This window comes from Gnatocerus cornutus, chromosome 6 (genome assembly GCF_029298725.1).
Source record: "Gnatocerus cornutus isolate USDA-ARS CGAHR chromosome 6, icGnaCorn1.1, whole genome shotgun sequence".
Taxonomy (NCBI): domain Eukaryota; kingdom Metazoa; phylum Arthropoda; class Insecta; order Coleoptera; family Tenebrionidae; genus Gnatocerus; species Gnatocerus cornutus.
The window spans coordinates 15,210,938-15,236,841 of NC_142238.1; the positions used below are offsets into that span (position 1 = coordinate 15,210,938).

A 25,904-nucleotide genomic window follows, 5' to 3' on the forward strand; every position below is an offset into this window, starting at 1 on the left:
AACCTTCAAACTCACAAAGGACCAACGTAAACCACGTTTATTACATAAGAACTTTGTCATGTCAACTCGGCCGCCGCAGATTTTAATGGGTGGCAATTAAGGTTGATGTTCACTGAAAGAAAATTGAATACGGAACGTTTAGAGGCTTTTTGCTGAAAAGATGTTTTAATAAATATCTAATCCAGGCGCACGAAATTAAAAGCGAGCCTTTCAAGACCTTTTTTTTCGGAATTAAAATACGAAAAATTTAATTTTTGCGTAATTAAAACATAAACTCGATACACGAGGAGCTTGCCAAGAAAAATACCGAGAAAATTTGTTGTACGGCTTGTTTGCTAGCGTTTATTAAGGATTGCTTTCAGCGTCTGCCATATTTCTTGAACAAATAACAATAAATAAATGATTAACGAGAAAATGAAACGAAAAGTGTGTATTGAAAGAATCGGAGCAATTCCTAAAAATCAGCGGACGCCAAACGGTTTTGAGTCGCAACAAATTGTAATTTTGTAGAAATCACCCTATACAGAGTGGTCCAACAAAAACGAAACAAAAATTTTAAAACATAAGAAGATAAGAAGGTCAAAATTAGTAATCTCCCTAAATTTTATTGCCATAGCATAAAGACTCCCCTTTAAAAATTTGAAATTTTAGTTTATATGTAAAATAAAAAATTCTAAAAAAAATATTCCTTGTTGTACAAGATTGTAATTTGGGGAAATTGCTAAACTGGTTCAAACCAATAACCTCCCCAAGTTTTATTATCCTAGCGTAAAAACTATCAAAATTACAAATTTGTATTTGCAAAAATTGGAAACTTTTAGTTTGGCTGCGAAATAATTTTTTTTTAAAAAGTGTGTCCTTTATTCTACGACATTTTTATTTAAAAGAGTTGATAAGCAAATCCTAACTAGTCATTTACCTAAATTTTGTTGTCATAATGTTAAAACTCCCAACATTACAAAAAAATATTTTCAAAAATTAGAATTTTTTAGTTTTGCTAAATGAAAAATTCTAAAAAATGTGTCTTTTGATTCATAACAATATAATTTGGGAGAGTTGATAAGAAGGTCCAAACTAGTAATCCCCTTAAATTTTATTGTTGAATCTCCGAATTACAAATTTATATTTTTAAAAAATTGAAACTTTTAGTTCATCTACAAAATAATAAATTCTAAAAACTATGCCCCTTGTTGTACAACATTGTAATTTAGGGAAATTGCTAAACTGGTTCAAACGAATAACCTCCCCAAGTTTAATTATCCTAGCGTAAAAACTCTAAAAATTACAAATTTGTATTTGCAAAAATTGGAAATTTTTAGTTTGCGAAATAAAATTTTGCTAATTTTAAAAAGTGTGTCGTTTATTCTACGACATTCTTATTTGGAGGAGTTGATAAGCAAATCCTAACTAGTAATTTCCCTAAATTTTGTTATCATAATGTGAAATCTACCCGAATTAAAAAAATATTTCCAAAAAATTGAAATTTTTTAGTTCATATGCTAAATAAAAAATTCTAAATAATATGTCTTTTGATCAACAACAATATAATTTGGGAGAGTTCATAAGAAGGTCTAAACTAGTAATCCCCTCAAATTTTATTGTCATAGCATAAAGATTCTCCGAATTACAAATTTTTATTTTAAAAATTTTAAATTTTTAATTTATCTGCAAAATAAAAAATTCTAAAAAATATGTCCCTTGTTGTTCAACATTGTAATTTGGGGAAATTGCTAAACTGGTTCAAACGAATAGCCTCTCCAAGTTTTATTATCGTAGCGTAAAAACTCTAAAAATTATAAATTTGTATTTGCAAAAATTGAAAATTTTTAGTTTGTTTGCGAATTGACTTGTCCCAGCTTTTTTTAAAAAATGTACGTGTAAGTGCCTCAAAACGCCTCTGTTTCGATTTCGTTGGTTCACCCTATACATATATAAAAACGATTTGCATTATTAAATGCAGTAGTCGGATAGGTATTTGCACAATTGTACAAACTAATTAAAACTAACTGCATTATTGTCTCAACAGCACTGATTTTAATAAAATAATTCCAGTTGATAAACCGCACCCAAACTCGCAACTATGATTTATAATTTATCCATTCCACCTCATGAATTGCAAACTCCGGAAGAAAAACTCCCCCCATTGACACGCGGTCTTTTATCACGAAGTCAAAGATCCACGTAAACACCGCGTATACCACTCACTCACTCGAAGTTATATTGAGAAAAAACTTCTCAAGAAATTTTCCAGCTCCGTTAGTCTCTAAAGAGTCTTTCCATTTATCCAGCCACAAATTAAATTCAGCTTCGATACCTCTCTTACAAGAAACTCGAAATGATTGAAACTTGGAGGCACTGCTTCAACAATCTTATCGATTCTGTTGCCAATTTTCCTAAATATATGTATGTCGAGTACGTGGACTATAGAAACTTTTCCGTTCTACGTATGTGTGTGTGTGAACGAAATATAGTTTAAAGTTTGCAAAATCTAATTTACTTCACGGTACGGTTTAATATCGCAAGTTGAATTATATAACCACCGATGGCTGGAACGAATTTAATCGAAACGACATTGTGTTCTTGCAGGCCTGCGATAGAAATTTGATTTTACATTTTCGTTAAATTAGTGGCAACCGGTCTATGCAAAAAAACATTTCCAACGAACAGCACTTTCGGGTGTATTTCTGTTCTTTAATACTTAACCAGAGATTTGGTCGTTAAAGCTCAGCTTCCGCAAGTTATTACCTCATGTTTCGTGTAGAAAAAGCTGTTTTCGTGGAAGTTTTCTCGTGGCATTGCATCGAGCGTCCTGAATAAGTTTTCCAAACCGTTCGAAAGAAAGCTGCGATGATTGATCGTCCGTCCGTGTTTATATCTTTTTCGAGTGGGGAAAAAATTCCCAATTTGTCATAATTGTAATTGTGAAAGTTTGTGCGAAAATTTTTAAAGTCTCCATTATCTCAAAAAGGTGACAATGAATAAGTTTTCTCAACAGATCTAATAAATCACTTGGTCCTCGCGATATAACGACATGCAAAGCGACAATTTTTTATCTCTCGTATAAAGTTTAGCTAATAGTACTTTAAGAATATTTATTTCGAAACATTCATCATAAAAGTTCGGGCTCGCCATCTTCGCTTATAGAATATAATGTGACGTCTTTTGTCACTAATCGCGTTCCTGCAGCACATTTGCGAATAAAACGCTGCGAGCTTTCAAAGCTGGGCGAAATGTAAATAGGACTATGAATTGTATCAACAAAGAAATAAACTTTAATGTCATCCCACCTCCATTTCGCTTTTGTATATACGTTCCGTTCTCTAACTCGCGCCCACATTTTAATTTAGTTTGGGCGAAAATGCACACTCCGAGGTCATTTTTCCGACTAACACGTTCAAAGAACTCGCGCATCGTACATATACACGTACGTTCCAAATAAATATTTGCATTTAAATTAGCTTCAGAGGAGGAATGCCCGCTTTCGGACAAACAAAGAAGTCACCGATAAAAACGAAGAGTTATATAGACGGCATTCGTCATGTATGTTATCAGTTGTTTGAGCCATTTGGGGAATCGAGATGTCTAATGCCTTTCCAGACGCGTCTCTCTGGATTACTATAATCCCGACGACAAATTGCAGCCTTACTAATGAAAGGTCGCACTACTTAGAAGCGTTCGGGAAATATTCACACAATTACAGATAGCAGAGGTATTTATCACCGATTAATTGGATGCAAAGAAAAATTCGAAAATGGTGGAGGCGCCGGGGGTACAATGCCGCTTAAATAACCACATGCCACATTAATAAACACGTTGGCCAGGAGTGGGCTGCATTCCCGGAATTCTGGGACACGATATTAGAATTGCGAGAATTATGGGACACATTGCGCTAGTAAAACAATCCTTTTAAAAAACGAAAAGAAACTACAAAGTCCAGGCAAAATAAGCACGAACCTTGAAATAATTCGCATAAGGTTGATTTTTTGTGAGAACCTTCATTTTATTGTTCTAAATAAATTATCGAAACTCCTTATCTAGAAGGGTATTTTGTACTTTTTGAGTAATTTTTTGTAGGCAAAATGACAGAATTGTGTTTTATGTGGACCAAGTCGTTGACTGAAGATAAAATTCTTAATGTGGAAAAACGTATTTTAAAGACCTTACAACTGCTCTTAGAAATAACAGACCCATGAGAATTTAATATTTCATTCTACGTCTTAGAGTCAACCTCGCAGCAGACCTCCACAAAGTGAAACAATTTTTACTTTAAAAAACTCTAAACGATTTAACAATGACAAAATGGTTAAAGATGACCTGCATTACCAATTTTAAATAGTGGTAAAGACCAACTTTATTCATGCTGCTTGTTGCTGAAGAAAAACATGAAGACTAAAATAAACATTTAGAAGGCCATTAAAACTGTGGCTTCATTTATTAAAAAAAAACTAGTGAAAAATAATTGTTATATTCGTGGTAAGAGTATGTCTAATTTTAATTCAGTGGGAAGTAATTATCGGAAGTTATTTGGGCTTTTATTTAACCCTTTCTGTAAATTGATTCTGTAAATCTGACAGTTTTTACGCTAAAACAGTGAAATTTGCACAAATTATTCTTTTAGACGTACTCATTAACTGTGCTAAATTTTAAAATTTTCAAATAAGAGAAAAAAGAATTATAAAAATTTTTGATTTGCATAGCAAACTAAAATTCAAAATTTTGTATAAGATCCTGTAGAGCTGGCAGTCCCAGATTTTATATTAGATTCCGTAAATTTGACAGTTTTGACGCTAAAACTGTGAAATTTGTTCAACTCATTTTATTCGACGTACTCATTAACTGTGCTAAATTTAAAAATTTTCTAATATGAAAAAAAAAATATTAAAAGTTTTCATTTGCATAGCAAACTCAAAGTTCAAAATTTTCTATATGATCCCTTGAAGTTAGCAATTCTTACGTCAAAGCAAGGAAATTTGATAAAATTATTACTTTGAACGTGTTTTTTAAGTGTGATAAATTTCAAAATTTTGGAAATTTTTCATTTTGAAGACGAACTCAAAATTCAAAATTTTCTATTAGATGTAGTAGAACAGTTCTTACGTTAAAACAATAAAATTTGGCAGACGTATTAATTTTAAAAAATGGTAAGGACCAACTTTATTCTTGCTGCTTGTTGCTGAAGACAAACATGAAGACTAAAATAAACATTTAGAAGACAATTAAAACAGTGCCTTCATTTATTAAAAAAAAAACTAGTGGGAAGTAATTGTTATATTCGTATTAAGAGTTATACTTTTAATATTGTGTCGAAAAGTTAAGTTTTATCAACAGTATATGGCAATTGCAGTGGTTCATCTTATATCAATCTTACATAAATGCGACTAAATTGTACGACTTCAACAAAGACAAAATAATTTCATATCTCAAGAATGGTAATGTATTTTTGCCATTGGCATCACCACTGATAAGATATTTGCAAAGATTTATTTTGTTTGACATTTACCATGGCGTAACTTTTAGGAGCACACCTATCCATGGGGACTTAAAACATTTTGTTTTGAAATAATAAAATAAACGTTCACAGAAAAAATCAGTCTTATGCGAATTATTTCCATCTTTCGATAATTTTGGGTCTTTTTTGCGTGAATTACAGGTGGTCCCAGAACTCGCGCCCCATAGAGCAAGGGAGGGTGCCGACAGCAATACAGATGGTAAATTTCAAAACAAAAATTGACTAAGTTTAATAGTATTCAAGAACTGATAAAAAGTTAATAACCAATCCCGAAAGCTTATTCGAGAAGTGGAGTAAAAGGCCATCCCAATTTCCTAGGCAACGAGAGTCTAATAATCATCTGACCAATGGATGCTAGTATGTGTCCATAGTTACCAATTTTCAAATTCTGTTCAGCTTCAGGATTGGCTACAGTTTTTTTGCCTTATCTCGGTTATTTTTTGAGTTAAAAAATTATAGTTTTGTAATTTTGGTTGAGAATTGTTGCCTCCATAAGCCCTTTTTCTCTGGGGTGCGAGTTCTGGGACATCCTGTATACAATCGATTAAACATTGCAGAGGTAAAACTTCAGTTCGTTATTATTTAAATCCAACACACCGGAGCCAGTTTCTTATTTTGTCATCCCCTTCATTATCGTTACTTCCTTTATAATTCAAACTTTGAAACAACAAAGTAATCATAAGTAATTAAGGTCACAGCTTTTGATAACGGAACAAAACACATTTCGCCGCCGTTGCAAACATTATGAATTTATGACGTTTTCCTTTTTCTTCACTTTTATTAATATCCTAGTGGCAATTGCGGTGATTTTTCTATTATTCCGCCGTCGTATTTTTACGAGCAAACATCGACAAAAATGCAACCGGCATATAAATAACCTTTTCGGGGACTTTTAACGAGATTATATGATTTGTGCTGAGCTTTTTCCTTGTGGTAATCTGGAAGAAACACGAAGTCGGACAAGTTTTTGTATAAATGGAGAAACAAATGGAGGAGAAAAAAAATAAAGAACGTTTATGTTACAGCAATGTTTACAGATCCGGGTTTTTTCATCGTACGTCGAAGGTAAGGTCGTACATGTCACGATTCAAAAAAAAGGATTAATATTAATAATTCGCGAGTGCTTTTAACATATAATGGACAGAATGATAATGAACGAGATTATTTATTTGTTTTTTTTTTCATTTTATTTTTTAGTGGTACATTTATTGTTTCCTCTCTCATCGGTGAAGTGCAGCTGTTCGTATTCGCTGTAGTACCGTTTTAGAACTGATTAATTGAAACCCCATTAATCTGTTGAAAGTGGGCACCTGAATCCAACTCTTTTTCATTCATTTATCAGCAATAATCCTCTAAATAATTGAAGTGTTATCCGCTTACCTAATAGCTATTTAGTCGTATTTTATACCGACTGAAGCGTAATCGCGGCGAATCTGTTTCATAAACAGCAAAACCTGGAACTTGGTAATCCCCTAATTGACGCTTCTTCCCGCTTTTATTCCCGATGAAATCTATAAACTTTTCGTTTTCGCGTCTCGGAGCGATCTAGCCTAAGATAACAGAAACATAGGATTAGATGGAATGTTGAAGTAGCACTTGTAGAAAGTGCAGGCTTGGAGTGGTCCTCCTGCTTCGAGTTGACTTTTTCCTAAATAAACTTACTTATTGTTTTCGGTGCTTTAATGGACACCTATAAAAGCTTCCGAGTGACCGCAGTCCATCTAACAAACTCGATTGTTTTAGCGTTAAATCGTGTTTTCGCTTCTGCGTCAATGAAATAATGAAGGAAAAACTTTACGGATTTGTCAATTAAAAGGAGTCTTTTTGCGGGAAAAATTGGGGATTTTTTTCTCCCAACTAATTTGACACGTGTCCGGCATTTGCAAAACTTGATTAATTACCTTTTGTGGAAGGTGGAAAATGTCAAGAGGACGAAAATGGAAGGTCGTTGTGATAAATTACGGAAGATTCGTGAAAGTTTTTTCACAAATGTCAAATTCAATGTCAATTTCAAATACGAGGCGATTCTGATCAAGATAATTATTACAAGTTGATTTAGTTTTCGTGGGCTTCACGAATGCTAGTTATACAATTTTCTGACACGGAGTCGTTTCCGCATTTCCGGTAACGGAAGCACGGAAGCTTTGCTTTAGTTGACTTCCTTCCACCTTTTAGACGTTCTATATGTCGTTTCCGGCGAATGTTTCACCTAATTATATAAAGCTATCTTACGAAAACAAGGCACAAAAGATTTTCCCTGAAAGCTTTCATCAAAGCTAATAAAATATTTCACTTGTCTCTTTATATTTTAACAGAAACAATAGTTGTGGCCCAAAGAGAGAAATGTATGCAACATTACTTGCTTCAGTGTTTGGCAATTTAGTGCGACTTTGTAGCAACAAATTAGAATGCATTCATTGAAAAAATCGTCCCATAATTCCGTTAATTAAACCTGAGCCATAACGGGACATATTCGAAGCCATTATTAACCTCAATACCTGTCATTTCACTTTTCGTCTAACAAGCGTAACATTGTATAACAAACACCCATTATAAAACCCGTCCATTAATTAACAATAATTTAAGCAAGAATCCAAAATTTAGCGTAAACATTAAAGAAATCAGCCGAGACTTTCACTGAATCATAAACATCACATTAAACCAGTTCTGTCGGCCACAAATTTATTCATAGATTAGTGAAATTGAATCGGTACGAAACGAACTCTCCCTTAATAAACCTGTCGGAAGCAAAAATCCGAAAATCATAAACGCGATGTCTGCATTAAGGCCGTCTGAAAATGGATCTATTTTCTCCTCAAGTGGGTTAGCGAGACAATTGCCAATGACGTCGTCGCGACGAAAGTACACAGAGCATAATTTTAAACCGCCAAAAAAGCGAAAAAAATTCTCAGCTTTTTGTTGCGTTATTCGCGTTATAAACTTATCTCTTTTTTTCTTTGTAGAAAAATTCTCTTTGATCCGAGTGTTAATAAAATTCGCACCTCGCCGTCACTTGACGAGAAATTTCATTTCAGTGGTTTCTGACGAGGAAAACCGTTTCGTAAATAAGTGTCAAATATACACTTTATAATGGCCGTTATGAAATCGGAATTAAAATGTTTAACAAGCGGAAAAAATGCGAGAGGCGAGGACGCATTTCGACAGGTTGTGAAGGATAGGTGGCTATGTGGCACGATGTTCAACTATTATCTTTTTTTTTCGAATTTTTTTAAAAAAGTGGATAATATTGTCGAAATAGTTTGAGTGAATGTCGCTTTGTGCGAAACTAGTGGAGCATTGAAGGTGACCTCAAAAATTGCGGTAATTTCCGATCTTTGACAAAGAGGTTAAGTCAACAGCGAGCGAATTATATCTTATTTTTGTTGACTTGTCCCAGACAGATTTTTTTCCCACTTGTTTTGAACAAATAAAGTTAACAGAGACACAAGTCAATTAACAGAATTATGGGACAATAAATTTCGAAGCTCCGGAAACGATTTTGCTCGATATCTCCGGAAATAAGGCAAATATAAAAAAATCTTTTCGAAATTGTCCTTGTCGCAATTTTTTAACTTAGAAAACAGTCATAGGCAGTTCAAATTCAAAATTTTCATTTGCTCAATGCAGAAGTTAGCTGCCTTTAGGTCTCTATTTCAGACTCGGTCGATATCTCGCTTATTTATAGAGCAATCTTTAAGTATTAGTGCTCATTTTAAGCAGAATTTCGCGTAGATTCCAAAAAGTTAAAACGTGTTGAGATGGGTCAACAAATAACTAAGTTATGAGCGAACAAAGTTTCGGATATTAAATTTTGAGTTGGAAAATTTTCAAAGCTCAATATCTCCAAAACTACAAAAAATTTTGAGAAACGGTTTTCACCATCGTTTTTCTCGGATCATTTTACTTTAGAATCCGTCCTCAAAACTCAAAAGTTCATAACTATTTGCCCTATCGACCTAAGATTTGGTCAGTTGAATTCTCGAGTTGAAACGTGTTAACATTGCTCTGAATACGAAATAACTGCACAGATTTCCAATGAATCTGAAGATGTCGTTGACGTAAGATTTAAGTAATTTAGTGAAATGTTGCAATTTGCATCGATGAACCCGAAATCTGTCTTCCGCAAGTTTCTAACTGCAACTAGATCACGAGTGCAGCACAGCAGCCAGCATATGACATCCGTTTTTCATCTAACGAGGTTATCGACTTTTTAAGCGTCCGAGAAAAACTGCTATTGGCATTTTAAGAACTTCGAAAATCGCTGACACACTTAACGTATGACGTATATGCCATTTATTACGTTTAAAACTTGAAAACGGTAATAAAACTTGCTCGTTACGGCATAAAGGAGTATTATAAGAGTTCATTTTTCGTATTTGTGTTCCCATTTTCTTAACTTAACGTCCGTTTAGAAATATTTCAAACTTTAATAGCGTTGCTTTTTTTTGCCTACGTATTAAAATTGATCGCCCTTTGTCCATTTGCCTAACACCTCCAGATTTCGAAATGAAGACACTTCGCTTGAATTATTCAACGTTCGTCCGAATGATGGAAAGGTTTTTCTTCAGGGAACGCAAACATATAAATTTTTAAATAGCTTATAAGCAGATATAATCGAGTAGTTTAAAAGCGGAATTATACGCGCCGCTTCGCGATTTGTGTTTCTGCTGTTTTTCTCGTAAATTGCGGAACTGTCGGGGCGTGGAAACTTCATTTTGTTTCCACAGCTTTAAAACTTTTCTTTTTATCGCTCGGTAAGATCGGGATGTAAGTAAGTGTGAAAATTCATCGCGGCGATAAAAAATTTCAGTCAATTTCGGAACAGCCTGTATTCATTCATTGTCAGCGTTACTGATGACGCCGACACTGCATTTTCTGTTCTAATTATTAAAAGTGGAAGTTTTTGCGCCCATCTGCAGAAAAATGAGTAAAAGTACATTTCAATTCGCGAGAGAAAGTTTGAAAATTTCGTTTCGCATCGCTTTAAAAACTCAACAAAAAGTCAGTTAATAAAGAACTTTTTCGTTTCCTCGACTATTAACAAGTTGGTGACATTATTTTGATTTCTTGCATAATTTATTTATAACGCACATTACGTCATTTCGTACGACCTAGATTGATCGACAAGAATTACTGAACTAAAGGAACGATGAAAAATTACGCTTTTCCGATTCATTTTTCATCAGACGAGAAAATACACTTTTTAATTGGGTTTTTTTACCGAGTTTACTAATTAACATCCAAGTTGTGGTAACACCAATTTATCAGCGCACCGTGAAATTATTCATATTGGTACAATGTTCGAATGTTGATTAATTAATTCAATTTTTAGTTATCCGCGTTCTCCGTCATGGATCGTGTTTATGGTAATTTGTTTGTTGTTACGGAACATTTTCAAAAGAATCTAGACGCAATGAGGCAAGTTTAAACCGAGCAAGGTTGAACTTTACACCACAATTCCCACAAAAAATCGGTTTTTTTCTGTTAATTAACCAGAGAGTTTTTGATAGCGTACGTTAAATTTGCCGTAACGTTAGCGCGCGCTTAACTGTTGTCACCATACCAGATTCACACTTCCCGAATTAGTCCAATAATTCGCACAAGGCTGTTGTTTTGTGTGGACGTTCATTTTATTATTCCAAACCAAATGTCAAAAATCCCCATCGATCGGTCTGCTGCTACAAAAGTTACGCCATGGTAAATGTCAAAGAAAACAAATCTCATTAGTGGTGATTCCAATGGCAAAAATACTTATGAAAATTGTCCTTATCAAAGTTTTCATCGCATTTTTTGTAGAAGTTACCATTCTTGAGATATGAAATTACTTTAAGAATCCTCAAAAAAACAAGATGGATTTTATCTTTGTTGAAATCGTACAATTTAGTCGCATTTACATTGATATAAGTTGAACCACTGCAATTAACATTAAGAGCCGATTTCACCAACTAGCGTTTAACTGTAGTTTTAATAAACTGAGTTTAGTTTAACTAGTGATTTTTAACTTGGTTTTGTATGGTCTGTTTTCACTATAAACCGAGATTTATAAGACTACGATCAAGACAAAAAGAACAGTGACAATGCCGCAAATTATTGTCACTATGACAGACTACTACGTCTTGAATCTTGAGAAACATTTTCTGGTGATCAAACTTAAGGAAAATTAATCTTTTTTAAACAGTCAGTATTGGTAAATCTTGCGAAAAAGTGATTAAAGAAAAACAGAATTAAGAAGTATGAAGAAGCTTCTTTTTTTTTGTAGAAAGACCTCTACCATTGCACAAGAACCTTTAAAAACTCTAAAGAAAAAGTGAAACAACAAGAAACAATAGAATAGTATATTAAAACACCGAGTTTCATAAGGCAATTTTTTAGGCACGAATCCAAGTTTATAAAACGAGCGGCAAAGCCGCGAGTTTTATAATGGATGAGTGCCTAAATGGCCTTATGAACGAGGTTTTTATATTATTTTTCCTAATTTGTTCTTGTAACAGAGCTATTTTCGCTATTTTCCAATTCATTTTCAGTGCTAGAATATCCATTTCGATACGGAATGTTAGAATAGCTTTGTTTCCATAGCAACTTGGGAATGTTTAAGATACAAATTAGGAAAACAATGTTATTTGGTTGAAACACAGTAAAAATTTTAAATCAAACTTCAGTTAAATTACAAACAAAATCCTCGTTATAAATTTAATTATCCCGTATCTTTCTCATTTTCTTGTTCTAGTTTGTTCAATGCATCTGAAAGCTACTGGCGTTCGATATTCTCGATGATTTGGATTATCTCTCCTGCATGGTCTAATAGGTTCTTAACAATGTTTAGAATAGCTTCTTGGACCAGGAGATGATTTTAAGACACAGGATTTCCCTATATTTTCTTAATCATCTAGAGGAATGTCTTCACTTGCCCTACGAATTATGTGCAGAACAACAACTGTTGCAAAAACAATGATAAAAGCAATTTTTCTAGCAAGAAATCTGTGTTGAAAATTCAAGTAACTCTTCATCCTCTTCATTGGCTTCAAAATAAATAACGCTTCTGGGCTTTACGAGGTCAAATTTTAGATACACTCTTAGAACAATATTTTGGCATCTAGCGAGACTATGCATGTAATCTGTTAGCCCTCCTAGAGCCACAAATTCACTCTCATTTTAACTGGAATCGCCAAAAACCACTTCTTTTTCTTTCAATTTTAATAAAAATACAAATGTCAATTTATTAATCTCAGTTTTAGATCGATAACTGTTTTTTTAGCAGCACACTTATCGATGGGGACTTTCGACAATAAAATGAAAGTCCACACAAAAATGAGAAATATTTTGAAGTTCGTGCTTTTGAGGATTACGGGACGTCGTTAACGGTATGATAGGACATATAAACAATGTCCTGCTGAGATTGGAAAGAGATTAATCCGGCAAAAAAGTCCTTTCATGTAATTTATCCCACTTACCAAGAATTTCCTCAACGTTCGCAATTTTTTTCGTAACCTCATCGGTTGTCTCAGCAACGGTCGCTTCGATTGACGACATCCAACCCCTTCTCCCATCACCCCTACAAATAATAGGCACGAGAACGTAATATTACCCGTTCCGGACGTGAAATATTTCCCAAAGACAGATTTATTACGTTTACTTTATTTCCTTACAGGTCGCAAGGTTAAATCGAATTTCATGAAGCTGTACATACAAACCGTCAAGGTTTTCGCCTTGGGTGCGTTCGAAAAAAGTGGGTTTTTCTGAAATTCGGTGGTAATCGTGCATCTCGATAATGGCACACGTGCCTCGAGCAATTCCTCATTTGATCGATAAAATCTAAGTGGCAGAGCGAATAAAAGTAGCGCTGCATGATGTATACACACGAGTCTAAAATGTTGCTGAGGGTTGGATGTACTTTGAGTCCGAAAAGCACATTAATTCCGTCGGTCCAAGGGTTGTTTGGTCCGTGGGAATTCAAACATCTTTCCTCGTAAATACGATCAAGTTTTGAAAAAAGACTAAACCGATAAACATAGTTCGGATCGGCCTGGGGCGCTACATCACCGATTCCCTGTAATTTACGTGGCTGCTGATTTAACACCGCATTATGTAATTACTGTATTAATTCGAGCGCGATATATTGCAGCGCGAGGGTAGAAAGGCGTGCTTTCGCACATTCAAATCACTTTTGAGAATCTTTTTCGAGATTTACGTTTGCCTTCGTCTTCATTTTCGGATAACTGTCGCCACGCACATAAAATAGCCCCGAGCGAAATTTATACGATGTTGTGCGGTGGTAAATCCTCTTATGAAACAATAGCCAAGTACACATTCTTTCCTTCAATTTGCTATTTCCAGCTCGCTTTCATCACTCCATTCCTTCATTGTATTGTCGGACACTGTCTGTCTTTTTGTGGTCCATTGTTCATGTACACTGACAAAGACGAGTATTTAACGAGCGGCTGTACGATATTAGATTGTTTCTCGTTCTCTCACTGCGCAAAAAGTTTTTTCGTGTTCTGTTCGAACGTTCCAACGAGATTCTAGGCTTTTACTGCCAATCGGAGAATACAAGTGATCGAAAGTTATTGGAAACGGAAGCGTAGGAGTTTTATGCTAATACGTATTGATTTTTTTGAGATTTTCAAAAGTGAAAGGGCAACGAAGATGTAGGGGAGAAGGGGGCATAGTGGGGAACTTAACAATCATTTAGTCATGCATCCTAAAATAATAGGAATTAACAAATTTTTTTTACTAAATATCATAGACTAATGTATTGCGAATGATTTTTGTTGCACTTTTTTTGATCACAATAAAAAACTTACGACATGTGAGCATTATTTTGGAAAATGGGATTTGCCCCGCATATAGGGGTAAAGTGGGGTACCCTATGGGACAATCAAATTTTTGAATAACTGTGTACTTACTTAGAAAAAGTAACATTTTAAAATTACTTAGTCATCAACGCTTATTGCACATAAATGAGTAGTTTCATCATATTTAGCCACTACATTTGTATGACTAAATTTTAAAAAAACTTGCTCCTTAACTTCGCGAATTTTTTAACGAAAACACAGAATTTCACATTTTGTTTCATAAAACATATAGGTTTTCACACTTTGTTTTATAAAACACATATGGTCAACTGTCAACTGACAACCAATCAAAACATGCTATTCGACTTTTTTCACGGCGTTTGATTTGAGCAGCAGCAGTGTTGCCCCGCTATGCCCCGGTACCCCACTATGCCCCCCTCTCCCCTACTCATCCAGAAACTAAATAACTACAATTTATTCATAAAAAAACGTTAAAGTTAACACTATGGTGGATCACAAATTGTTAGATATCTGTTTACTTTACAAATTAGGTAATATGTAATAGTTATTTATTATCGTACCTAGGGAGTTGATGCGGACGATGTGCCCGAAGGGCAATGAGAAGTCGGGTCTAGAAATGGATTTTGCCCCATAGGCATCTTCATCCGGCAAGTTTAGCGGTGCATTAAAAGTCCTATTTTGTTAACTTTTAATACGATTTTTACGCAATTAACTTCTTCCCACTACAACTATGTATCGCAGTTATCGCATTTTTATTGCAGTTTTTCGGGAAAATTCATAACTAAAACTATAACAAAGTTCGAAAATCGAGATCACGCATATTTTATATTTTTTTTTATTTTTTTTTGCGTTGTTATAGCTCATTTTATGCACAATTTCGCGAAGATTTCAAACCCGTGCTCAAAATTCACGAACGACAACAAATAACCGAGTCAAAGTTTCGGATAGTGAATTTTCAGTTCCAGGCTCGTTTCTTTTTAAGAGTTTACTACATCTCGCTCATTAGCTCATTTCTCTTGCTGCTGACTGTACACATTACTTAAATAGCCCCCGCTTGATATGGATTTGTATGTTTGAAATCACAGGTATTAACAACAATAATAAATTATTTCTTTATTCAGCAGATTTACCAATTTACACCAATTTTAATATCAATCATTAACAAAAACAAATAATTTTTACTACGATAAAAATGGGCCAAATTGAAGTAGAATGGCCCAAGGAGCACCCAATTGGACCGTCGTGGTTGGACTAGCCTGTAAATGTCCCACAAATGCAGATAATTTGTTACGAACGAAGTATAATTGTAAAACTTAAACAAATTAAAAACTAGAAATTTTTACCGACAACCAATCAGATAAGCCAGATGTAGATAACATTCCCGAAAAAAACTAAATAACACAATTTTCCCACAATTAAAAAGTATCCCATGGTCCCAAAAAAAAAATCTACCGGATCTAAATCATGTGAGCTCGGCGTAAATTAGCTCAAGATTTACATAAAATCCTTTGATTTGTAATCAAACAAGTTGTACCAATGTTTACTGCCCTTCTATCAATGATAACGTATCGTTAATCAATAAACTCAATTCCTAGATTGCTAGCACAGAACAAAGAAGCCCTCAGAGGATGAATCACAACTCAAAAGTACCCACTTTTTCCTTCATCAAAGCCGTTTTAATTATCTTGTTCATTTGACTAAATGACAATTTGTAAAGTATACATAAATTTCGTTTTTGTTTTGTCGCCTCCGGTGCACCGTAGCGAGTCTGTCATTAATGATAGAATTTTTTACCGCTTAACTAATAACTTTCTTTCGGTTATTTCATCATTTCGAGATTAGTTGTATTTAATTACAGCGACAGTTGCCAAACGAATGGCCTTGGTACCATTAATAAAACATCAGAAACAGATGAAAAATAACAGTTTGCGACAACGAAAGTTCTTTGTGCTCAACAAGTGAATGAGGGACGTGAGAAAATTTCGCGTTCGTAGGTGCAAGCTTCGTCCCTGTGCATAATTATATGCTCGGCCGTGAAAGTGTACTTTGCACTCTTGATGTACAGATTACTATCAGCACATGGCATTCTTTTGTTTCGTTGTTAGGAGGACGTTGCGATAAATCGTGATAGTTCCAGAGAAGTTGAGTGAATGAGACCAAATCTAACGGATTCACCGGGATTAACCCATAAATAGAATTAGAACTGGACGAAGTGGAATAAATGGACTAAATCTGGATGAGGTTCAGTGTTGCCAACATGTTTTTGGGACATTTTTCATCATCGTCTGCTGGACCTAATTGCTACACAAAACCGGAGATGAAACAAGAATCCTAATGTAATGTCCAAATTTATAGCGATGTTGCAAGATCAAGTTTCGTAAAGTTCGCGATGCCATTAACTAATGCAACATCTAGGACCGACGACGTGTTAAAATCAACTACAGTAGACTCTCGATAATTTGAAGTTTTTCCTCGGTCCCCTCGATTTCTCTCGATAAATTGAAAAATTTCGATGTATTTTGGTCCCTCGTTAATTTGAAGTAAAATCGATAACACTTTTCCAGCCAACACTCTATAATTTGAATTTTTCCCTCGGTCATCACTACTTACCCAAAACCAGATTTTCGAAATATAATTCAGAATAGTTTTTTCGGTGACATTGGAGATCTTATTACAAGTTTCATAGCTAACTAACACTTTTAATAAAATTCTAGATTTATGGTGGCATTCAAAGCTGTTAATATACTGTAGAAGTTTTAAGAAAATACCACAATATCAGCTTTGACAAACTAATTCTGAGAACATTTTCGAGTTATAGAAGTTATAGAACACATCGTATGTTGGCAAAATTTAATTCGATTTATAGAAATTTTCGAGTTATAGAGAAGAAATCACATGCAAATTTTAAAGAAAACGCAAGAAAATAAAATAAATTTCGAGTTGTGGAAGTTCGACTGTATTTTTGAAATGATACAATTTCGGTATAGCACTGTATATAGAAAGTGATCTTTAATTTGCGTATAGAATTCAAAAATGCAATAAAATATAGAGTGTTCTATTTAAAATAAGCAAGTTGGCTGCCATTAACCGTAAGGGTTAATTAAGGGTTTTTGGAAGTTTCGTCGTAGCATAAATCTGTTTCACCAGAAGAATTCATAGCTTAAACAACATACGTCTTGCGATATTTCTTCAAAGTAGAGTTAGTGGATTTTACGCTATCTTCTCTGATTGGTTTGTTTATTCTAACTAGTGTCTGTTTTCCTTTAAACTCTCGTTTGTTTAAATTTTTTCTACTCTTTTTCTATATTTTGAACTCTCGATTTGAACTTTTTGTCAGGTCCCTTGAATTTCAAATTATCGAGAGTCCACTGTAGGTACTTTCGTGCAAGTCCAAAGACAGTACCAAGACGACGAAAATAACAATAACTTCCTTATCGAGCGTGAATATTAATAATAATAATAACGGGACAAGACTTGTTATCATTTGATTGTGAAACCGCTCGGAATTTTCGTTTTTAATTGCGGAACTTTCTTAGCAGTTTCGATTTCATTCGTCGGAAGAAATGAAAGTAAATCTTTGTTTTGTTATGACATGGGTGTCCTTCCAGACAAACAATCGCTAATCGCACACACACTGAGGTCGCCGATTTACCTCAATTTGTGTACAAATAATTTGCACAGCGTGTGTAAGTTTTCAATTAAAAGTGATTGTCCTTGCGCTGTTCTCGCTCAACTTTCGCTTCTCTAAAACCGAACCTTGCACTTTTACCCGAAAAAAATAAGAATCAAGAGCCCCAACCCCCGACCTAACCTCACTTTCCCAACTCGCCCTTTTTCCCCAATTGTTCGATTTCCGCCCTTTTGGGAAAATTTTGGAAATACTCACCGAAATTCGAGTGCTTGCGAAACTGACAAACGGCAAACCCACTTTCTAAAAAACACTTTCCAGCAGTTTGCTGGAGACACTTGCACAATTTGCCGCACACAACTCCTTCTCGCATATCGAGTCGCACTAATAAAGGGACATTTCAGTTTCGCGAACCACGAATCGTATACTGAGGATTCAAAAATCACGAAAACATTGTCACACTGACAGCAGCTCGCGAAGACAACCGGATCTGACTGTCAGCTGCGAACTGCTAGCGCGATTCGACTGTTTTGACGTTCGTGAGTAGGCAGTGTGCGGTGAGTGGTTCGAAATGCGCACCACTAGATGACGCTGCGTGGAAACTTTTTATAAAATTAATCAATATTTCAACAAATGTGCAACGGTTGGGTGGTTTTTCAATAACTCGACGATTGATTGGTGGAAGATGATTGGATTTTACAAATTAGATAAAAATGACTTGATTTATTTGGGGGCATATACAGTGTGACTCCGAATTCCAGAGTAGGAGAGAATTTAATCAACAGCAACTTTAATATAATTTGCAATATTGATATAGAATTAATCGTCTATTATTTGCGATTTAATTGCGACAAGCGTTGAACCAAATTTAAATTAAATACGCCTACGTGATATGTATGTCATTAAAATTTTGGGATACAGTCACGACCAAAATTCATTCGATATGTTCAGTCATTGTAAAACGGGTTAAAAACAAAGGTAATATACTACTAATTAGACATCAGAACTACTAATATCTAAGCTAGCAATTAATGTAACGGGCCGAGCAGATACGAAAATAAACGAAAACAGTCTCATTATAGCATGAGAACACGAAATTTCAATTTACAGAAAAAGGACTGTTCAGATTGGTGCAGCACAATACTGATTTTTTCAACTTCTGCAATTTCTGCGGAAAGTCTAACAAGAACTGTCACATTTGTCATATTTTTACCAAAAAGTAAGAGCATCACTAATGACCTGATTAAGTTATGTTTTTCTTGACATTTTGTTGTGGAGCCATCTATTAATTAAAATGAACATCTATCCGTTACAGGTATCTAGTTTATCCCTTTCAAATCGTACTAATTTCTTTTTTATAAATCAGTAAATTCCTTGCAGAGAAGTTTAAAAATGTGTACTAGATTGTTACAATACAATAAAAACCACATGCATTGTCAGTTATTATACAGCGTGATTCAAAATGAAATTATTTCTGGTGTGCGGCTCGCTTTGTTCTGCATTCGAACTAAATGGTTCTGTCACTTTAAACTTCTGCCACTTATATTTAATATTTATTATAATATTGTCACTTGTCAAACGTCAAAATCGCTATGGAAAAAATTTAAACAACAAACACCAAAACGAAACAAAGATTATTTCTATTGCTGTCTTTATCAAATTGAATTAAACGGTCAAAAGTAGCTGCTTCACTTTTTTGTCATTGTAGAAATAAACTACTAATAGAACGTCTTTGGAACTACTAATACTAAGTGGCCAACTAATTGAAGGCGCCGATACGTTCAAAAGTAAAAGAATATCAATTAACCACTCAATCCATTCGCTGCACTGATTAAACTGATTAAAAGACAATTTCAGCTTCCAGAACATAGCATTTTCAATTTTTTCATTTGTTTCACTACTGTCATAATTAACCCTTCCGAAATGGTCATTTTGCCTACTTACTTACGTTGAAATTGACTTCCAGATTTTCACAACTAAATTTTTGAGAAAATAGCGTCTAAAACTTGTACCTGTAACTTTTGACCGTTACTGTATATTAAGTCGCGCTAATCAATTATTTTAAGAATTTGTCAGGAAAAAGTGTTTAAAATTACATTTTAAATGTATAATATTTTTTTTAATTTACAATGATTCATTATAATGACATTAATAAAACCAAAGAAAAAAATAACATTGCAGCAATTATAGTATATCTGGTGAGAGATGGACAGTTGAGATAAAGGTTGGCAGCAAATTATGCTGCAAATTACACTAAAAACACTTAAAAATGTACGCAAACTAGGTTGACAGTAAGTGTGCTTATTTTGTTATTTTATCGCGTAGATCTAATGACTTTTCTGCCATTCAATTTCTCACTGTACGAACTATACAGTCACGACCAAAATATTGTGGACGTCATTTTTTTGACATTTTGAAAATTTGAATGTAGTTTATGCATTAGTGTCAATTTGACATGTAAAACTCACGCAATTTTGTCAAAAGTGATGAAATAAATAAAGGATGCTTTACAGTTTATGACAATTAAATGACTTTAACGTCCAAAATTATTTGGTCGCGACTGTAACTTTACATTGTAGGCACAAATTATCTCTTGTAGGTTAATCATTATTGTCAAGTAAAGTCCGTTTTTTTTTTTTAAAAGACCACCAACACCGCACTCTCCCACCACTTTACAACCGGCAACGTCGTCGATGGTGACTTTTTGGTGATAAAATCAAATAGTATAGTTGCCTAATTGACAATTTTTCACTATTAAATCCTTTGATTTGCAATTCAACAGGCTGTAAAAGAAACGTTTTTAACGGAAACACTGCCTAATTTTCAGAAATGTCAAAAATTCGACAATTATTTTCTCACCAAAAATCTCCCTAGGCAACCTTGTTTTTTTTAAAAAAAACGGACTTTACCTATTATTGGTAGTTACAATAACGTCCTACTAGTAGTTCAACAGTTTAATTTTTGGACGAGATTACAATGTCGCTCAAGAGCTGTACCACTTTATTGTAGTCGTCACTGTATAGTTTTAGATTTTCATTTTGAAGTATAAATATCAAATAAAAGTCAATTCATTTTAATAGTCTAATTATTTCATTCATGACATAATTAATTATATCCTTAGTCAAAATTACAATGCTAAAACACGAAAAGAAGGTTCTAGACTTTACACCTACATCAACCTGACATTCAAAGTTTTGTGGAGGTGACTGTAGTTCATAAATTTTAAATTTCTCATTTCACTTTGCTCCTAGCTTTAAAATTATTTCATTTCTCATTTTTTTGACAATCCGAAAATAAACAGCGGAGATTTTCATACAATTTTCTATTAAAACTCTGACAGTTAGATTGATCGTGTAAGGCTAAAATGCAATTTTCGAATTGTCATTCCAACAAATCAACCAAAGTGACATTTTTAATAAAAATCTTAGTTTTTATTGTCATACAGTATATCTGAAGTACGCTTAGACCTAAATTGTTCTTAAAATATCTACCCTACGTAAAATATCTCTTCTTTTTTTTACTAAAACATATAGAAAAGCACTGACAACACTTCCTGCTCTCATCGTCCAGTTCGCTTTCACTAACTTCACTCTCCTCGACCGCCTCGTCTCTAATAACAGGTTGAGGATACGGCGGTAACCATCTTTCTTTTCTTCTCGTATGACTCATATTGGTGAGACTCGAAATGGTTTCGATTTCAGTGTGATTTTCCGTTTCTATTACAGGTATTTTTAAGTGATCGTCAATTTGATTAACTCCTAAAAAAATCTGATCAAATTTGACGCCGTGATTTAAAATCTGCGCCCACTTCGCCAGATGTACAAGTGAAGGAAAATTGTACAACGTGGTCGATTTCCTAGGCAGGTCTAAACCTACCATGAAATCGTTTCTTGGGCGAGTTAAAGTATCACCTGGAGAGGTTTGTTCTTCGGTTAACACCGTCACTTTTGGCGACAACGGAGCGGCTTTTTGATTCGAAGTGCAAGGGACGTTGAGGGTGCAAAACGCTTGGTCTCGAGTGTCACTGTTAATCTTAATATCCGGAGTCCGATCACGAACGCACGTTTTTTTCTTCGGCGGTCGGTACAACGTCTCTATTGATTCCACATCCTTTACATTCTCTTTCTTCTTTCGATGATCAAACAGGATCTTCAGTTCTGTTTCTTCGCGTACTTCTTCTTCTTTGATCTCCATCATGTTCAACTGCTTCCGGATAGAGTTTAAGTTTTCCATATAATCAGTCCCACAGTCGTAGAGATCTTCACTCTCGTCGATCTTCGTCTCTGATGGTAAACTGCTGGTGTGCACGTAATAAGTTTCGGTGTCTCCATCATCGATCGTTTCCAAATTTAACTGTTGTCTGATTTCGTTGAGTCTTTTCAAGTAACTGCCGTCGAACTCATATAGTTCTTTCTTTTCTTGGTCATCTGATGACATAGATTGGATTTGGATGTTAGACTTGTCAAAATGAAGGACATGTCAGAGATAGTTGTTTCAAATAGCTACGATTATTGGAAAGTTGTAACTTGGGAGGCAGGAAATTAAAAATTTTATTCTCCGTTCAAGACCAATTGCATTGGAAAAGTGGAGTTATTTCTAAAGGGGAATAGTGTCCTAATTCCGAATCTGAGGTCGGTTCTGCTCCACCAGGGCCGGATTTAGATGTCTTTTTAAAAACTGTTTTTTCTAAATTTAACGTGCAAAAATCGATTTTCTTTGGTGTTTTTTGAAAAACTGGGAAAAGTTTGGAACTGCCCTACAATGTTTTAAAAAATTAATTTAAGATTCAATCGCTAAATCGCAAGAAAACAGCAAAAATCTTTACAAAATCTGCAAAATTCGAAGAGAAATCCGCTTATTTTGATGCCAAACAGCGACTTTTTGTCCATTCTGACCGTTTTCTGGGTAGAATTCGCATAGTAGAGCATCATATCTAGAAAGCTACTAATTTTTATTAAGATTCAACGGCTGAATTGTGAGAAAACAGCAACGAAATCTTCAAAATTTGTTGAGAAATTCGATTATTTTGGCGTTAAATGACGAGTTTTTGTCCATTTTGGCCGTTTTCTAGATTGGATTTGCAGAGTAGAGCTTAAAATCTAGAAAATTACTAGTTTTTATTAAGATTCAACGGCTAAAAAGCGAGAAAACAGCAGAAATAAATCTTCACGAAGTCTGCAAAATTCGTAGAGAAATCCGCTTATTTTAATGCTAAATGACGATTTTTTGTCCATTTTAGTCTAAAATGGTTACAATTAAAAAGAAATACTTAGGCTTTACAATGGCCTATAAAACGCGTTGCTAGGATTAATAGTTTCTACAATATTTTTGAAAAACTGATCTTACGTCGCAAAGAAATCCATTTTTAATGACTTTCTTATATACAATTTTACAAATAACTCAAGAAATATTGGCTCAATTTTTTTATTTTTAGCAAAAATCTTTACAAAATCTGCAAAATTCGAAGAGAAATCCGCTTATTTTGATGCCAAACAGCGACTTTTTGTCCATTCTGACCGTTTTCTGGGTAGAATTCGCAGAGTAGAGCATGATATCTAGAAAACTACTAAATTTTATTAAGATTCAACGGCTGAATTGTGAGAAAACAGCAGAAATCTTCACGAAATCTCCAAAATTTGTTGAGAAATTCGATTATTTTGGCGTTAAATGACGAGTTTTTGTCCATTTTGGCCGTTTTCTAGGTTGGATTCGCAGAGTAGAGCTTAAAATCTAGAAAATTACTAGTTTTTATTAAGATTCAACGGCTAAAAAGCGAGAAAACAGCAGAAATAAATCTTCACGAAGTCTGCAAAATTCGTAGAGAAATCCGCTTATTTTAATGCTAAATGACGATTTTTTGTCCCTTTTAGTCTAAAATAGTTAAAATTAAAAAAAAATACTAGTTTTTATTAATAGGCTTTACAATGGCCTATAAAACGCGTTGCTAGGATTAGTAGTTTCTACAATATTTTTGAAAAACTGATCTTACGTCGCAAAGAAATCCATTTTTAATGACTTTCTTATATACAATTTTACAAATAACTCAAGAAATATTGGCCCAATTTTTTATTTTTAGCAAAAATCTTTACAAAATCTGCAAAATTCGAAAAGAAATCCGCTTATTTTGATGCCAAACAGCGACTTTTTGTCCATTCTGACCGTTTTTTGGGTAGAATTCGCAGAGTAGAGCATGATATCTAGAAAACTACTAAATTTTATTAAGATTCAACGGCTGAATTGTGAGAAAACAGCAGAAATCTTCACAAAATCTCCAAAATTTGTTGAGAAATTCGATTATTTTGGCGTTAAATGACGAGTTTTTGTCCATTTTGGCCGTTTTCTAGGTTGGATTCGCAGAGTAGAGCTTAAAATCTAGAAAATTACTAGTTTTTATTAAGATTCAACAGCTAAAAAGCGAGAAAACAGCAGAAATAAATCTTCACGAAGTCTGCAAAATTCGTAGAGAAATCCGCTTATTTTAATGCTAAATGACGATTTTTTGTCCCTTTTAGTTTAAAATGGTTAAAATTAAAAAAAAATACTAGTTTTTATTAATAGGCTTTACAATGGCCTACAAAACGCGTTGTTAGGATTAGTAGTTTCTACAATATTTTTGAAAAACTGATCTTACGTCGCAAAGAAATCCATTTTTAATGACTTTCTTATATACAATTTTACAAATAACTCAAGAAATATTGGCTCAATTTTTTATTGTAATGTATCATTAAAAAGACTGAGATTTTGCCTTACTGGCGCGTTGACAACTGCTTTGCTAACTCTTATTGTTTAGAAGTTACAAGCCAAAAAGTAATAAGAAATTTTTCAAAAAATTAAAACTTCTAGTTACTTTTTGGCGATTTCATTAAAAAATCAACGCTATTGTTTACAGAATCGCAAATTTAAGGCACATATTAACATGCTTTTCCTGCTGATACAGCGCAGAATAAAATTTTAAAACTTCTTGAAGTTAAAAAATTCTCAGTTTGGACAAAAAAAAATTGGACAGCAGACTTTGAAAAGAATTTTCGGAGAAACACCAAATGAAATAGTTTAGAAATGCGAAATTCATCGAAAAACTAGAAATTGTGGGCATTTAGATTAAAATTTGTAGGAAATTTTCGAAAGTTACAATCGACTTTTTTGAAGAAGCCGCTTCTTATTCTTTGACATGTAACGTCTAAATGACAAGAGATAATAACGTGTTTTACACAGCATTAGAAAGCAGAAATCTCAGCCTTTACAATGACGTATTACATTAAAAAATCCAATTACCAATTTAGGAGTTCTCTGCAAAATAGTAGAAAACATTTTTTAAACCCATTCGTTTTTCGAAACTTTCATCAAGTTTCCTCAAATATGTTGGCAAAAACTAACTCTTCAAGCGTCTTCTACAGTTCGTTGGAAAGCTTATTTAATTACCTTTTCACTGAGGTATTACAAAGTTTCATGATTTTGCAAGTTGTTACGCAAAACTAAAAAAGAAACGAAGAAAACGCGATGTACACAACTAAACTTATTTTATCAATATCTCTGAGTCCTGACTTGATGAAGCAAAACGGGCTTCGGATTCAAAATTAGGAGACAATTCTACTTTAGAAATGACTTTCCACTCCTCCAGTCCAAATTCCGTTAAAAATTTATCGACTTGTTAATAAACGACTGGATTTTAAAATAAGTGAAAAACAACATTCAATTAGACTTGCAAGGCAAAAAATTGAAAGAAACGTTGCTGCTTCTATTTTCCCCTCCGTCTTCGTTAATTTCCTCCCCGAAAAAGCTCGATGTCAGCGCGTCGCGACGTCTCTAAAACTATACACACAAGAGAAGCCTTCATTAAGCTCGTATAAATTGTTTGTCTTAAGATTATATTAATAAATTAGTGGTCGGGCCCTGTTACCATAAGCTTCTTCATTAAATTCGCACAGTGTTTGCAATTCTATTAAATAAGTAGCGA

The 25,904-nt window shown here is 34.1% G+C and overlaps 1 protein-coding gene across 1 annotated transcript in view; it reads right to left on the reverse strand.

The window, feature by feature from the left end:
- Positions 1 to 18,518, reverse strand: part of LOC148173345 (furin-like protease 2) — a 132,739-nt gene extending 114,221 nt beyond the window's left edge. Inside the window, exon 1 of the mRNA XM_088040153.1 lies at positions 18,209 to 18,518. The gene's annotated coding sequence lies outside the window, so the exon portion shown is untranslated. The remainder of the gene's footprint in view (positions 1 to 18,208) is intronic.
- Between the last annotated feature and the right edge of the window lie 7,386 nt (positions 18,519 to 25,904).